The 15,389-nt window shown below is 46.4% G+C and overlaps 1 long non-coding RNA gene across 1 annotated transcript; it reads right to left on the reverse strand.

Moving 5' to 3' along the window:
* Positions 1–10,743: 10,743 nt before the first annotated feature.
* LOC130086890 (uncharacterized) lies at positions 10,744–12,012 on the reverse strand. Its single transcript, XR_008807267.1, has 2 exons — positions 11,559–12,012; positions 10,744–11,363 (listed from the first exon to the last, which is right to left on the reverse strand). It is a non-coding gene; the product is annotated as an uncharacterized LOC130086890 (long non-coding RNA).
* Positions 12,013–15,389: the final 3,377 nt, after the last annotated feature.

Genomic DNA, 15,389 nt, shown 5'->3' on the forward strand with positions numbered 1-15,389 from the left:
TGCCAACCCCGCCACCCTTGGTGCTTCGGGGCGCAGCGTTCTCCAGCGAGCTTCTGGCGCAGCGTCAACTCGACATTGCGTCGGACTCGCGCCCTCTGAGGGGGGTTCGAAAACAGTCAGTTCGGGTGGTTCCTGCCAGTATGTTTCAGGTCCCCGAACTGGCTGTCTTTATTACACCAGAGGCCAGCCTCGAGGGGCTGGTTCCATTGGTAGATTTTCTGGCAGCGCGGAAGCTACTGCCAAATATATCTCTATGGGTAATGGTAATCTCTCTGGTAATGGAGCAAGGGGTAAAGGCCCTGTTAGCAAAGAAAGCTATAGAGCAGGTGTACTCACCCGACATTGCGTCGGGTCTTTACAGTCGTTATCTCATTGTTCCAAAAAAGGATGGAGAGCTGCGTCACATACTAGATGGTGTACACCTCATTATAACACTCCAACGTCTGTTGGAGTGTTTGGTGCTGGAACTCAAGTCCAAGATGCTGACACTCAAACAGATCGTGACTCAAATCAGATCCGAGGACTGGTTTGTCACGATAGATCTAAAAGACGTATACTTCCATATCTCCATCCTCCCTCAGCACAGGAGGTTCCTGAGGTTTTCTTTGGGGCAAAGAACACCAGTATCAGGCACTTCCTTTCGGTCTAGCTCTATCACCCCGCACATTCACGAAGTGTGTAGACGCAGCTCTGGCCCCGCCAGGCTGCAGTGTATACGCATTCTGAATTGCATAGATGACTGGCTGATTCTAGCGGAATCAGAACAGTTAGCGGTTCGGCACCGAGATGTCGTTCTCGCTCATATGCAGATGTTGGGGTTGAGGCTCAATGCCAAGAAGAGTGTGCTTTCTCCAGTACAGAGAACCACTTTCCTTGGTGTGGTATGGGATTCAGTGACGATACGGGCCACTCTGTCGCCCGTTCGTGTAGCTGCTATCCTAACAGCCACAAAAGAGCTGAGGCTAGGCCAGTCACGCACTATAAAACAGTTCGAGAGACTGTTGGGTCTTGTGGCAGTAGCATCCAACGGGATACCTTTTGGCCTGCTGTACATGAGACCTTTGCAGTGGTGGCTCAGGACCAGAGGGTTCTCCCCGAGGGGAAACCCACTTCGTATGATCAAGATCACGCGGCGGTGCCTTCGTGCCTTGGTTATATGGAGGAAACACTGGTTCTTAACCCAGGGTCCGGTGTTGGGAGCTCTTTGCCATCGAGTTGCTATCTCGACAGATGCTTCCCTCACCGGCTGGGGAGCGGTATTGGAAGGCCGCTCAGCTCGGCTTGGGAGGAGTCATCATCTCGCTTGGCACATGAATTACCTAGAGATGATGGTCGTCTTCAATGCGTTGAGACATCTCCTCCCAGACCTGAGGGGCCATCATGTGTTGTTCTGAAACAGTGACTGTCAGGGCAGCAGCGTTCAATGTGATACCCTTTGACCTGCTGTACGTGAGACCTTTACAGTGGTGGCTCAGGACCAGAGGGTTCTCCCTGAGGGGAAACCCACTCCGTACGATCAAGATCACGCGGCAGTATCCCCGCGCCTTGGTTATATGGAGGAAACTCTGGTTCTTGACCCACAGACAACACGTTGGTGGCCTATTATTTTGGTCCCTCAGGAAATTACGCTGTCTGGGGGCAGTGTATATTCCAGGGGGGCCAGAATATTGGAGCAGACACCCTGTCGAGGCAGGGGCTGAGGCCAGGGGACTCCACCCCGAGGCGGTGGAGCAAATATGAGAGTTTATGGCCAGGCAGAAGTGGATTTGTTCTCGTCTCAGCATACGACGCACTGTCCACTCTGGTTATCCCTCACTCAACCAGTCCCCTCGGGGCTGGTTGCTATGGTGCAGACGTGGCCGAGGCTACGTCTGTACGCATTTCCCCTTGTTGCTCTGCTCCCAGGAGTTCTGGAGTGATTCCGCCAGGATGGTATAAGCCTATTTAGTAGCACCACCCTGGCCGAGCTAAATTTGGTTTGCGGACCTAATTTTTCTCCTCGACGGATCTCCCTTGGAGGTCCCGATCAGGAGAGACCTTCTGTCTCAGGCAGGGGATGCAATATTGCACCCCCGGCAGGGGATTTGGAAACTGTGGGTTTGGCCTCTGAGGGGGCCCAACTCATAGAGAGTGGTCTCTCAACCGAGGTTGTTGAGACCATTCTAAGCTCCAGAGCTCCCGCTACGAGGAAACTATATTCACTATTTCGAGAGTTTTTCACTTCTTGGTGTTACCAGCGTCAGTGGGATCCGGTTAACTGTTCAGTAAACACAGTATTCGAGTTTCTGCAAGAACGCTTTGTATCAGGTCTATGTCCTTCCACGCTTAAGGTATACGTGGCGGCCATTGCGGCTTTCCACGCCCTGGTGGGTAGTACATTTTTGGGTCGAGACCCCCTGATCACTCGTTTCCTTCGTGGCACTTTGAGGCTGAGGCCTGCAACTTGCACTAGGGTGCTGGCTTGGGACCTTGCAATAGTTCTAGAAGGCCTATTTGGGGCTCCCTTCGAGCCCTTAGATTTGGTCTCAGAGAAGTTCCTTTCTTTTAAGACTATTTTCTGCTAGCTATTTCGTCCCTATAAGAGTCAGACCTTCAGGCCCTTTCGGTCCCCACCTGCCTTGAGTGCACCGGGGATGGCCAAGGCAATCTTACCCGAAACATGGATACGTTCCAAAGGTGCCTACCATTATTCCGAGGCCTATTGTGCTGCAGGTTTCTGTCCTCCTCCTTTTACATCTGCGGACCAGGAAAGGCTGAACCTCTTGTGTCCAGTGCGAGCACTGGATACTGATGTTCATCGGACATCTTCAATGAGGAAGTCCGACCAGTTATTTATTTGCTTTGGATCACCTAAGAAGGGTCTTCCTGCTTTTAAACAGACGGTTAGTAAGTGGATAGTTGAGGCTATTTCACTTGCATACGAGTACTCTGACCAGCCGTGTCCTTTGGCGGTCAGAGCTCACTCTACGAGGGGTATGGCGGCCTCTAAAGCCTTACTATTTGGAGTTTCTCTTCAAGACGTTTGTGATGCGGCAGGCTGGTCCTCACCGCTCACATTCGTTAGGTTTTACAGCTTGGACCTGGATGCTGCCCCAGGTTCTCAGGTGCTTAGTGCTTAGTTTCAACAGACTGACACTCAGGTACTTGGAATTCTGGCGTTTTGGGTATTCTCGTTCCCAAAGCGTCGATGACGCATCGCGAGTTCCCTCGAAAGGGAACGTCTCAGGTTACGACTGTAACCATAGTTCCCTGAGAAAGGCTCCAAATTCACCCAAAATAGTCTCGATCGTTTGTGCTTCGTTTGTGCTGGTTTGTGCCGGTACAATTTTCGTTTGTGCTGCGTTGGGTTCTCTTTCAAACGTTCGCTCGGTATCTCACTATGGGAACGCCTCTGAGCGTGACAGATCTGGAAGTACCAATCACACCACGTCTGTCAGTTGACAGACCAATCACGACAGTGATGCGGGAGTCCCACCTCCCTCATATAAACCGCTGCCAGTGGTCCCTACTTCATTCTTCGATCTCTTCCCCGTGAAGATCAAAATTGGAAGCTTTCCTTCAGTTGGACCTGTCTTCAAAATAGTTGTTTAACTGTTCTAAGACGAGCCGTCAAGGTACGTCACCGAACGCAGCTATTTTTTGTTAGCAGGTCTTTTACCACTGTAACGGTGATTTTTTATTTGATTCTGGTATACCACGAGAATTAACGTGTTACGGCGAAATCTCTTGGATATTCCTTTCTTCTGAGTTACACGTTGTGGTGAGCTTGGATACGGTTATTATTATTATGGCAACTACAAGTTCTGCAAGCGGCGGACCAAAAGCAGAAACTTCACGTCCGTGTGCGTGCGGATTTCAGGCAAGGATCTTCATCCTTTGTGCATCGCATGCCTGGGGGTTAGACACGCTCAGGCAGCCCTCGCTAACCCTGAGGGCTATCCTCACTGTTCTCTCTTCCCGTCGAGGGTGCTAGAGAGAAGAGTGCGAGTCGCGGCCACTAACAAGGGAGATCCCTGCTTTTCTCCGCCGCCCGCGGAGGAGGCTAAACAGCCCCCTGCGTCATGCAGCTGGGGCGAATTTATGGACGAGGTCTCCCCCCAACTACCTCCCCTTTTTGGATCCTTTACGGATGTAAGAGAGGAGGACGATGAGGACGACGAGGCCATCGATCGTCTGTTGGAGGACGATGGTGAGGAGGACGATGGTGAGGAGGATGACGACGATGCGATCCTCCCGCCGAATCCCTCCCGGCCAGGCAGCGCGTTAAGCGAAGGTTCACCCTCCCCGGCTCAGGGGGAGCTCGACCTACTGGAAATGTGCCGGAGGGCGGCGGCAAAACTCTCCATAGACTGGCCGTCGCAGCAGATGGGCCAGGGGACGGAGAGAGATCTCTATGACGGCAAGAGACTGCCGGCACGTGCCCTACCAGCTAAACAGCTCATTCCAGCGGTCCCCGCGTGCGTTTCAGAAATGAAATGTTTCTGGGATAAGCCCTTTTCACACAGGGTTCCTGTAAAGGGATTTTCTAGGCTGGATGTGGATAAAATGGAGGAGTTAGGGATGTCAAATTCCCCTCCTGTCGAGCTGTCAGTGGCACATCATCTCCACCCTAACCGCAGGACAGCCTTTTCCTCGGCTTCAGCTTCACTGCCAGGACGCACTGAGCGTCTAACAGCCTCAGTGTTTCAGAAGATTTATCGCTCTTCTGCACTGGCAGTGAGGGCTCTTAATGCCACCTCTCTCCTCACTGCTTATCAAGCAGAGCTTATGGAAGAGATGGGGAGGCAAATGGATGCTGGGACACCAAACCCAGCCCTCTGGGAGGAGATTTGCGTTATTGCAGATCTAAACCTGAGAACTTCCAGAGGTGCGGTCCAGAGCTGTGGCCGCAGCATGGGCCTAGCAGTGGTCGGCGAGCGAGCTCTCTGGCTGGGGCTGTCAGGGCTGTCAGACAGAGAGAAGACTGACTTCTTGGATGCTCCGGTTGAGCCCAAAGCTCTTTTCGGGGCATCGGTCACTGCTATGCGACAAAGGTGTGATCAAAAGAAACAAGAGGGTGAGGCTTTCCAAACCTGCCTCCCTCGCAGATCCACCGTTAAGGTTTCTCAACCACCACGGTCCAGGTTTGATGCCCCCCAGCAGAGAGGTCGGTCAGACTTCAAAGGCCCTAGACCTTCTCAGCCTCACCAGACTGAGCCACAGTCTAAGCCAGCTCAGCCGAGGGGAAAACCTTCCTTTGCAGCGGCTGCAGCCAGACACCGACCAGCAAACCCTCAGGGAGGGAAGAAACGGCGAGCAACCTAATATTATATCAGGTTCAGAAAGAAGGGATGAGCAACAGCACTCAGGGAGTATCTGTTGTTATCCTCCCTCAAAGAGAGCGGTCATTTTCTCCCCCTCCCGCCAAGAGAAGGCGTCGGACACGGGAATTGTTCAAAGAAAAAAGTTACCCAATGACCGGTTCAGTTGTGAAGTTTGCACCAGTTCCCCCAGTGCCTCACAGAGAAGTTTCCCTCCCTCCACCCACGGGGTTAAAACAGAGGGCAGAGGGCTGTTTTCTGAAAGATATGTGTGCTGTGAAAATAATAAACACGTTCCCTGTGCATCCAGGCAGTGGGCCGAGGGCACAGCAATGTTTGAAAATAAAAACACACACAAAAACAAAAAATTCCATATCAGAGCTGCAGTCCCCAGCTCCACCGCTAGATGGCGCCGCCGCATCACTAGTGGACGAGAGCTGCTGCGGCCCGCTCTCTGCTCACGCAGAGAGCTGGCGCGCATGCGCAGTACACCCCTGGGTTTTATCCACAATAAGCTGGGGTTATCGTCTGCAATTTGCTGTAAAACCTCCACTTTTCAACAGTGTGTTAATGTCAACAGCAGAAGGGGAGTCAGCTCAGATTGTGGAGGAAGAAATAACCTCTTTATTGAACAAAAGAGCTATTCGAGTTGTGCCGCCGGAGGACAGCCATCAAGGTTTTTACTCCCGGTACTTTGTCATTCCCAAGAGAGGGGGGGGGGGGGGGGGTCTCCGTCCTATTCTGGATTTACGGAACCTCAACAAACACCTCAGAAAATACAGGTTCAAAATGTTGACCTTAAAGACGTTATCTCAAATTATTCGTCCCAAGGACTGGCTTACGTCAGTCGATCTGAAAGATGCATATTTTCACATAAGCATCTACCCGGCACACAGAAAATTCCTCAGGTTTGCCTATCGAGACACAGCCTACGAGTTTTTGACAGTCCCGTTCGGTTTGTGTTTGGCTCCCAGAGTTTTCAGCAAATGTGTGGAAGCAGCGCTCACACCGCTGAGAATAATGGGTCTAAGAGTGTCAGCATATTTGGACGATCTGCTGCTGTGCGCGCCGTCATGGCAACAGGCAGAGAGAGAGACACACATGCTTGTGTCTCATTTGGAGAGCTTAGGTTTCAAGATAAACGAAACAAAAAGCTGCATGGTGCCTACACAAGAGATAATTTACCTGGGTCTCAGACTGAACTCGGACCTTTATCAAGCTTTTCTGTCCGAAGAGCGCATCAGGTCAATTCGCGGCTGTCTATCCCTTTTTCAGAAAGGAAACAGAGTTCCATTCAGACTGTGTTTACGTCTTCTAGGGCTGATGGCCTCGACAGTTTCTGTCATTCCACTGGGACTGTTGCGAATGAGGGAGTTTCAGAACTGGAAGGCGGCGCAGGGTTTGTGTCCAAAACGCCATCTCAACCGCAAGGTGATAGTGACGTCACTCTGCATGCGCGCTCTCCGTCAGTGGAGAGATCGCTCATTTCTCGAGTCAGGGACTCCGCTGGGAGCAATTTCTCTGAGAAAGGTGGTTACAACGGATGCGTCGCTCACAGGTTGGGGTGCAGTGTGCGAGGGCAGGATAGCGAAGGGGAAATGGCCCGTCTCGCTACAAAACGCACACATAAACTTCCTGGAACTGTTAACAGTTTTTCTGGCACTGAACCATTTTGTGCGGTTCTTAAGGAACCACCACATTTTGATCAGGTCAGACAACACAACGGCGGTGGCATACATAAATCGCCAGGGAGGCACACGTTCCCATCTGCTTCACAGTCTGGCACAGAAAATTATCGTGTGGAGCGTGAAGCATTTTCATTCACTACGGGCAACCCATGTCCCGGGAATAATGAATGTGGGGGCGGATCTCCTGTCCAGAGGAAATCCTCTGTATGGAGAATGGACTCTCCACCCTCAGGTAGTGAGCCAGTTGTGGGAGAGGTTCGGCCAGGCTACCGTAGATCTCTTCGCCTCGCACGAAAACACTCAGTGTCCTCTATTCTTTTCTCTGGCGAGAGACGGTGCGCCTATGGGTGTGGATGCTCTAGCGCACCCGTGGCCAAACGCACTACTGTACGCGTTTCCTCCACTAAGTCTGATATTTCCAACTTTAAGAAGGGTAAGAGAGTACGGTCACTCAGTCATAATGATTGCCCCGAACTGGCCAGGGAAGTTGTGGTTGACGGAGATAATTCAACTCCTTTGCGACCAGCCTTGGCCTCTCCCGTTGCGCAGGGACCTTCTCTCACAAGCGCGCGGGGAGATCTTTCACCCAGCCCCAGACAAAGTGGCTCTTTGGGCCTGGCCCGTGAGAGGTTAAACTTGAGAGTGACGGGTTTGCCTCCGGGTGTGATTGAAACAATTCAGAATGCACGAGCGGCTTCGACGCGCTCTGCATATGATCGGAAATGGACTGTGTTTGAATGATGGTGCGCACAAAAACACATTGTTCCTTTTCTCTGTTCTGTGGCGGATGTGTTATGTTTTCTGCAGGAACTTTTGGATAAGGGCAGAGCCTTTTCAACTGTTAAGGTTTATCTTGCCGCAATTTCTGCGTGTCATGTGGGGGTTGACAGAAACACTATAGGTCAACACCCGCTTGTATGCAGGTTTATGAGAGGTGCACGACATTTGAACAGGGTTTCAAAGCCATTGATTCCGCCGTGGGATCTGTCTGTGGTCCTTAACGCACTATCTCAGTCCCCTTTTGAGCCAAGAGAGTGTTGAATTAAAGCTCCTTTTGCTAAAGGCTGCTTTATTATTGGCTCTTTCGACCGCAAAGCGGGTTAGTGAACTTCACGCGCTATCGGTTCATAACTCTTGTATGCAGTTCGCTATGGATTACTCGAGAGTAACTCTCAAAACGAATCCAGCGTTTGTGCCTAAAGTTAGCGAGTCAGCTCTCGCCTGTAAACAGGTGGATTTACTGGCTTTCCATCCGCAGCCTTTTTCCTCGTCAGAGGATGCGCGGCTTCATTGCTTGTGCCCTGTCCGTGCGTTGCGTCATTATGTGGACAGAACGAAAGCACTAAGGAAGAGTAATCAGTTATTTGTTTCATGGGCTGATTCTCATAAAGGGAAACCTATTTCGCGTCAGCGCCTGTCCCACTGGGTAGTGGAAGCTATTATATTAGGTTATAATGGCATGGGTCTCTGTCCTCCGGAAGGGCTGAAGGCTCATTCTACCAGAGGTTTGGCTACCTCATGGGCACTGTTTAAGGGCGTTTCAGTTCAGGACATATGTGCAGCAGCAAGCTGGGCTTCGCCTCACACTTTTGTCCGATTTTATAGAATGGATGTCACTGAGCCATCACTGGCTCATTCCGTCTTAAGTGTGTAAAAAAAAAAAAAAAAACACACACACTCATTGTGGAGTGTTTATGTCGCATACATCACTGAGTTGGTTGACATGCCTGGTTGACATATCTGCAATACGGGAGTTGTCTATATCCCATAGTGAGATACCGAGCGAATGTTTGAAAGAGAACTTTAGGTTACTTACGTAACCCCGGTTCTCTGATAACATGAGTGAGGTATCTCACCACACGTCCCTCCTTGCAGTGCACGGAGAAGAGATATGCAGAGAATGAAGTAGGGACCACTGGCAGCGGTTTATATGAGGGAGGTGGGACTCCCGCATCACTGTCGTGATTGGTCTGCCAACTGACAGACGTGGTGTGATTGGTACTTCCAGATCTGTCACGCTCAGAGGCGTTCCCATAGTGAGATACCTCACTCATGTTATCAGAGAACCGGGGTTACGTAAGTAACCTAAAGTTTTAAAATATCGGAAATTGAATTATAGACGATGACGTCACCAGCCCCCCCACATGCTCCAAATTCACCCAAAATAGTCTCGTTCCTTTGTGCTCCGTTTGTGCTGGTTTGTGCTGTAAAAAGTTTCGTTTGAGCTGCTTCGGTTTTTTAGATATTAAAATAATATTACGTGGTCATTCTGAGGTCACTCAGCCCCCCACATGCTCCAAATTCAGCCAAAATAGTCTCGTTCGTTTGTGCTGGTTTGTGCCGGTAAAATTTTCGTTTGTGCTGTGTCGGGTTTTAAAATATCAGAAATTGAATTATAGGCGATGACGTCACCAGCCCCCCCACATGCTCCAAATTCACCCAAAATAGTCTCGTTCGTTTGTGCTCCATTTGTGCTGGTTTGTGCTGTAAAAGGTTTCGTTTGAGCTGCTTCAGTTTTTTACATATTAAAATAATATTAGGTGGTCATTCTGAGGTCACTCAGCCCCCCACATGCTCCAAATTCACCCAAAATAGTCTTGTTCGTTTGTGCTGGTTTGTGGCGGTAAAATTTTCGTTTGTGCTGTGTCGGGTTTTAAAATATTAGACATTCAATTCTTGTTGATAACGTCACCAGCCCCCCACATGCTCCAAATTCACCCAAACTAGTCTCGTTCGTTTGTGCTGGTTTGTGCTGTAAAATGTTTCGTTTGAGCTGCTTCAGTTTTTTAGATATTAAAATAATATTAGGTGGTCATTCTGAGGTCACTCAGCCCCCAAGAGGCCAAGAGAACAGCGAAACTATCCTCGAGGTGAGCACACTTTTAAAGTAGAATTGACAAAGACGTTCTGTCATTACATAATTTGTTCAATAAACAATTATCTTCACTTCAGTCTCTTCTGATTGTATTTTATTTTTACGAGTCTCATCTGCTACACTTCACTGCCACCACTAGGGGCAAGTGACACTTCTGTTCAAGAATGCTCTTGTATAAAATGCTGTAGAGTTGGTGGAGAAAAGGTCGATATAAATCAAACTACAAAAGTCGTTACTAATCCAAATTTCTGGCCAATGTAAGTATACATTGTTTTAAAACTGTCAGTTACAATATTAGTAGCTTCACGAATAATTGTACAACATTCAAGAGAGCTTGTTACTTGTTATTGAACAGAAACCTCATTAATAACACTTATATTACTAATTTAGCTATGAAACGCTGTTTACAGTTGCAGAAATTTGCCTTTTAGTATTAAAAAACGACCATGTGCAGCTGTATTTAACATTTCATAGCTAAATTAGTGATATTAGTGTTAGCAAGGTGTCAACATTACCATATTGGTCCTAATATAAGATATATTATCCATCTACATTATCCTTACTATATTATATTATCCTATTATTCTTATATTCAGACCAATACAGTCATATATTAAAACAAATTTATGCTGTACATGATATTTTTTGGAGTCAGGATAATTGAGGGTAATTATGTTGTGCTTATGCCAGATGCCCAAGAAACCAGCAGTCGACAGGGATTCCATTTTCACAGTCCTGTGTTCATCAAAGGAGGCCATAGTCCAAAATGGCTACATAGCTACTCCTAATCAGAGCATCTGGATAGAGCTTAGTAAACAGCTAGACAACAAGATCACTGCAAAGGCAGTATACACTTTTGTTAAATTAAACAGACACAATATCTGGACTGCTTTAGGGTTTACTCATGAAAGTGATCATGAAACAAGTGGCAGTAGTGATGACACTGATTTTGAGCCAGGGTCCCTTTCCTCCAGTCCAAAAGATTGCTGCACTTTTGATTTTGAAGTTCCATTTCAGAAATGGATTGAATTTATGCCTGAAACAGTAACATACAAAAACAAGTTCTCTAAAACAAAAAAAAGGGAATACACAATTTTGAAGCCTGGTATCTGGACGCATGTGATAAATCATCACATTTGGCAAAAAGTGAAATGTCCCTGCACATTTGCTTTTAAAAGAGCCAAGCTCTATCCATCAGTCACAGACAAATATATTGTAATCAGAGGCAACTGTAAGGAGTGTCGTGGCCACATTCACATAAAATGTGAAAAAAAGCCTGAAATAAACAGCACAATGAAGTTCAGGTGTTCACTTAAAAACACTGATGACTCCCAGCATACTGGCTGTTCCAAGCGTGCGATGTCTGGTAACTTGCGTGTGCAGATATCCAAAGAACTGTGTGAGGGTAGAAAGGAACCCCATGTATGGAGGGCATCAGAGGCAACAAAGCTGATGGATTTTGGAGATCCTGAGCCAAGTCATCTGCCTAATTTGGCCACCCTGCGCAAAGCAAAGCAAGAGAGAAATGATTTAGAATTAGGCGACAAGGATCCTATTCTGTCATTGCAGATGCTAAAATACAGTGCACCTCACAGTGGTAGCATTAAAGACATTGGACTAGACAAGTTTTTCTGTCACTATTGGAGTCAAACACAAATGTATATGTACAAGACGTTATCAAAGACATCTACTAACCCCACTGTGAGTTTTGATGCAACTGGCTCAGTGGTGAGGAAACTACAGAGACCAAATGGCAAGTCTGGCCATATATTCCTATATCAGGGTGTTGTGGCAGGGGGTGAGAGCTCAAGTGTTCCAGTGGTGCAAATGCTGTCAGAGAGACATGATGTTAATGCCATAACACATTGGCTGACAGAATGGATACGCGCAGGTGCACCTACTCCAAAAGAGGTTGTGAGTGACTTTTCTCTGGCTTTGCTCGGAGCTTTGGTCAAGGCTTTTACTTCTCATCCTGATCTTAAGACCTACATCAATGAGTGTTGTGGTGTCTTACTCGGTAGACAGTCAGCAAAAGTCCCACCTTGTTTCGTGCGGGTTGATGTTGCACACTGCATCAAGATGATCTGCCGGTGGGACTGCTTGAAAAAAAAAACACATCGCATTAAAGATTTCTTTGTTAGGTCAATAGCTCAGCTTCTCATGTCACAATCCATGGACGATGCAAGAGAGCTACTAAGATGCATTACTGTTGTGGCTCTCAGCGAAACAGAGGGTAGTGACAGCTCTGGAGCCCCCCTCATTTCAGAAAGGTGCAAGAAATACCTAAAAGCCCGAATTGCAGAAGACGTGTCATCATTCCAGATGTAGAGGGTGCGGACCTGGAAGAAGTGGATCCATGTGACCAAACACAGACAGACCTGCGGCAGTGGGTAACAGACATATGTGAGGAGAGCAGGTCACTTGCCACATCTAATGGTGATCATGACAATATGCACTTCCTCCCTGAGATTATTCCAAATATAATCTGGCTTGCAAATTACTTACCTCTCTGGACAGGGGTAATGATCCCTCACTTCCGGAGCTCCAACATCACCGCAAGTTCAGCCAATGTCGAAGCCGAGTTTAAAAACATCAAACGCGGCCTTTTCAAGCATGAACACTTGCCTATTCGAGTGGATCGATTCATTGCTCGACATCTGTCCTTCATTGAAGGCAACATGCGTATTTTTTCTGCAAAACAAAAGAGTGTGGAAAAAGGTGAAGAGGATGAGGCTGTTGCGACAGTGCTCGACACAGGAGTCAATCCACTACCCACCGCAACCTGCAGGATAGATGGAAGGCCAGAGATGGATGCTTCCTGCTCTGGGAAGTCTGACACCGTCACAAACATCCATCCAACAGATGAAGAAGCTGTTGAAAACTGGAGAGGCTTAGCGGTTCCACCCAAAAAGAGGAAGAGGAGTTCATACCTCTCTCCTTGTCCTGAATGGCTCCATGCAGATCCATCTGTGAGAGGGAAAAGACTCAAAGTGGACCTGTTGAAAAATGGAAACAATCAACAGCCTGTTAAACTCAGGAAATCAAGAATCTCTGTGCTTAACAAATGTGCATTTGATGCTTTTTGTCAATGCTTATGTTGTGCTTACTGTGATAGTGTCACTTTTGAAAATATTGTTTGCAATGAGGATTCCAACAACCTCCTCCAGCTAGTGAAATCCATCACCACAAAGGGTCTGAATACACAGGCCTACATACAGAGGGCAGAACTGCTGAGCGAAATATTCAAAGCTGTCCGACTGAAGTCTGGTGCTCTCCAAATCGATGCACAATGCCACATCTCCACTATCATTGAAAAGTCAATGACAAAACGCACATGTGTTTCATTAACAAAACAGTGCTCTTCACAGTATTGTGGTCTCAGCAAACAAGTCACAAGGGAAATTACATTTGTTTGTACTTCTCTTGCTGTACTGCAGGCTTCTGGCATGGCTCATCTTCAGACCGCAGTGGAAGAAGGCCTTGACCTCCCGGAGTCCCCCTGCCTCAGGCCGATCCAAAGTCTGTCACAGTGTCCCTCTGCAATCAAGCCAGATACCTCAGAAAAAGTGCTCTGTGCAGGGAAAGTTTCTCACAGTTACAGTCTGGGAGAACTTATGTGGATTGACACTGACCTGGGAAGCAACTCCACAGAATTTCCTTTGAGTGAATTTCCCTCCAATCTGATGCTCCAGGGAAAGAGATTTACTTTGCGGGCAGTCATTGCTTTTAGAGGAGGCTTAACCCAGGATGCTCTTGGGCATTATGTGGCCTTCTGCAGGAGGTCTCCATGTGTCTGGGAGGTGTATGATGACCTGAGAAGTGGAGTGACAGCAGCGTCAGATAAAAACAAAATATGCCCACATGCTGTATTATACACAAAAGACTGATTGCACTATTTATATTTAATTTCACAAGTTAAATTATTTTGGTTGAACTTTTTGTATGCCACATACCCTTGTTTTCCTACTCCTGTTAGGAGAAGGAAGTAGTGTGCTATTTTATGGAAGTTTGCACACAAGTCTATTATTTTGTGTGGTATCTTTTGGTTTGAAGACAGATTTAAACTTGTCAGTATTAATTGTTTTTAAGTTTAAGTTTTTAACGTTTTTTGTTTTTTTGTTAATGGATGTTCGAATCGATAGTACATAATTAAATTTCAAAAGTTAAATCATTTTGACTTAATTGAGTCATGAGTTTCCTCATACATAATAATAATAATAATAGTAGTAATTAAATGATATACACACAGACACATAAATACACACACAGTAGCCTACCAGTCAAAAGATTTAAAAGGTTTATTTTTTAATGTTTCTCAAAGTTTAATGTTCCCTTATGCTCACTAAGGCTATATTTATTTTATCAAAAATACAGTAATATTGTGAAATATTATTCCAATGTAATACTGCAGTTTTATATGTGAATATATAGTAAAGTGTAATTTATTCCTGTAATCAAACCTGAATTTTAGCATCATTAGTTCAGTGTCACATGATCCTTCAGAAAACATTCTAATATAGCTACGGATGTTATGAATTTGATGCTCAAGAAACATTATCAATGTTGAAAACAGTTGTGCTGCTTATTGTTGTTCTTTTCTTCTGAAAACCAATATATACAACAATTCAAAGATTTTGGTTAAGTGATATAAAATATAATACTTTTATATAGCAAGGAAGTAATAAATTAATAAAAAGTTGATCAACATTGATCAAAATTAAGAACCTTTCTTAACTGAGCACCAATAATAATGGAGCATACAATCAACATTTTACTATGATTTCTGAAGAATCATGTGATATCGAACACTGGAGTAGGTCTAATGATACATAAAATTCAGCTTTTACATCAGTCTTATACACAAAATGAATTATACGCATGGGCGTCAGTTTGGTTTGAAATGTGGTGGGGACAGAGACGCATTCGGAAGGGCATTTTCAAAAGTGCTGGGTACAATGACGCATTCATTCTTTTTTCTCTTTCGCGCAGGTCATGGTTTGAAAGACGATGTCCTGTAGCTTACTGATTGAAATAAATAAAAATGTATGATGTCCGACCAAAAATGTGATGGTACTTTGGGTTTAATTGGTCGTAAAATGAGATCTAATATAATGTTGTTAGTATCGTGAATTTTTGCCAAGCGTGTCGGAGGTTGAGGGTTCTAGTCCGCACTCGGTATAGTTTTTTTCCCTCATCAAAACCGATAATGTTTATCAGTGGTTGTATATCAAGAATCTTGATATACTTTATCACTGATAAACATTATCGGTTTTGATGAGGGAAAAAAAAACTATACGAGTGCGGATTAGAACCCAGAGAAGCAGGGACACGTTTGTGTGCATTTTGAATTGTGATTTCTCTGGAACGAATAGAATCTCTGCAACGGATTGAAGCGCGCGTCCGAGTGAAGACAACACATTTCAGCGCTAGATCGCGTCTTATTTAACAAATGAATGAAACGAATGCTGCTAGTTAACTGGAGATGTTTTATTTGTATTGGTACATCCGTGACGCGAGATGTTTCAA

The sequence above is a fragment of the Rhinichthys klamathensis genome, unplaced genomic scaffold, assembly GCF_029890125.1.
Source record: "Rhinichthys klamathensis goyatoka isolate OS25496 unplaced genomic scaffold, OSU_Roscu_1.1 h1tg000102l_1, whole genome shotgun sequence".
In the NCBI taxonomy this organism is placed as follows: domain Eukaryota; kingdom Metazoa; phylum Chordata; class Actinopteri; order Cypriniformes; family Leuciscidae; genus Rhinichthys; species Rhinichthys klamathensis.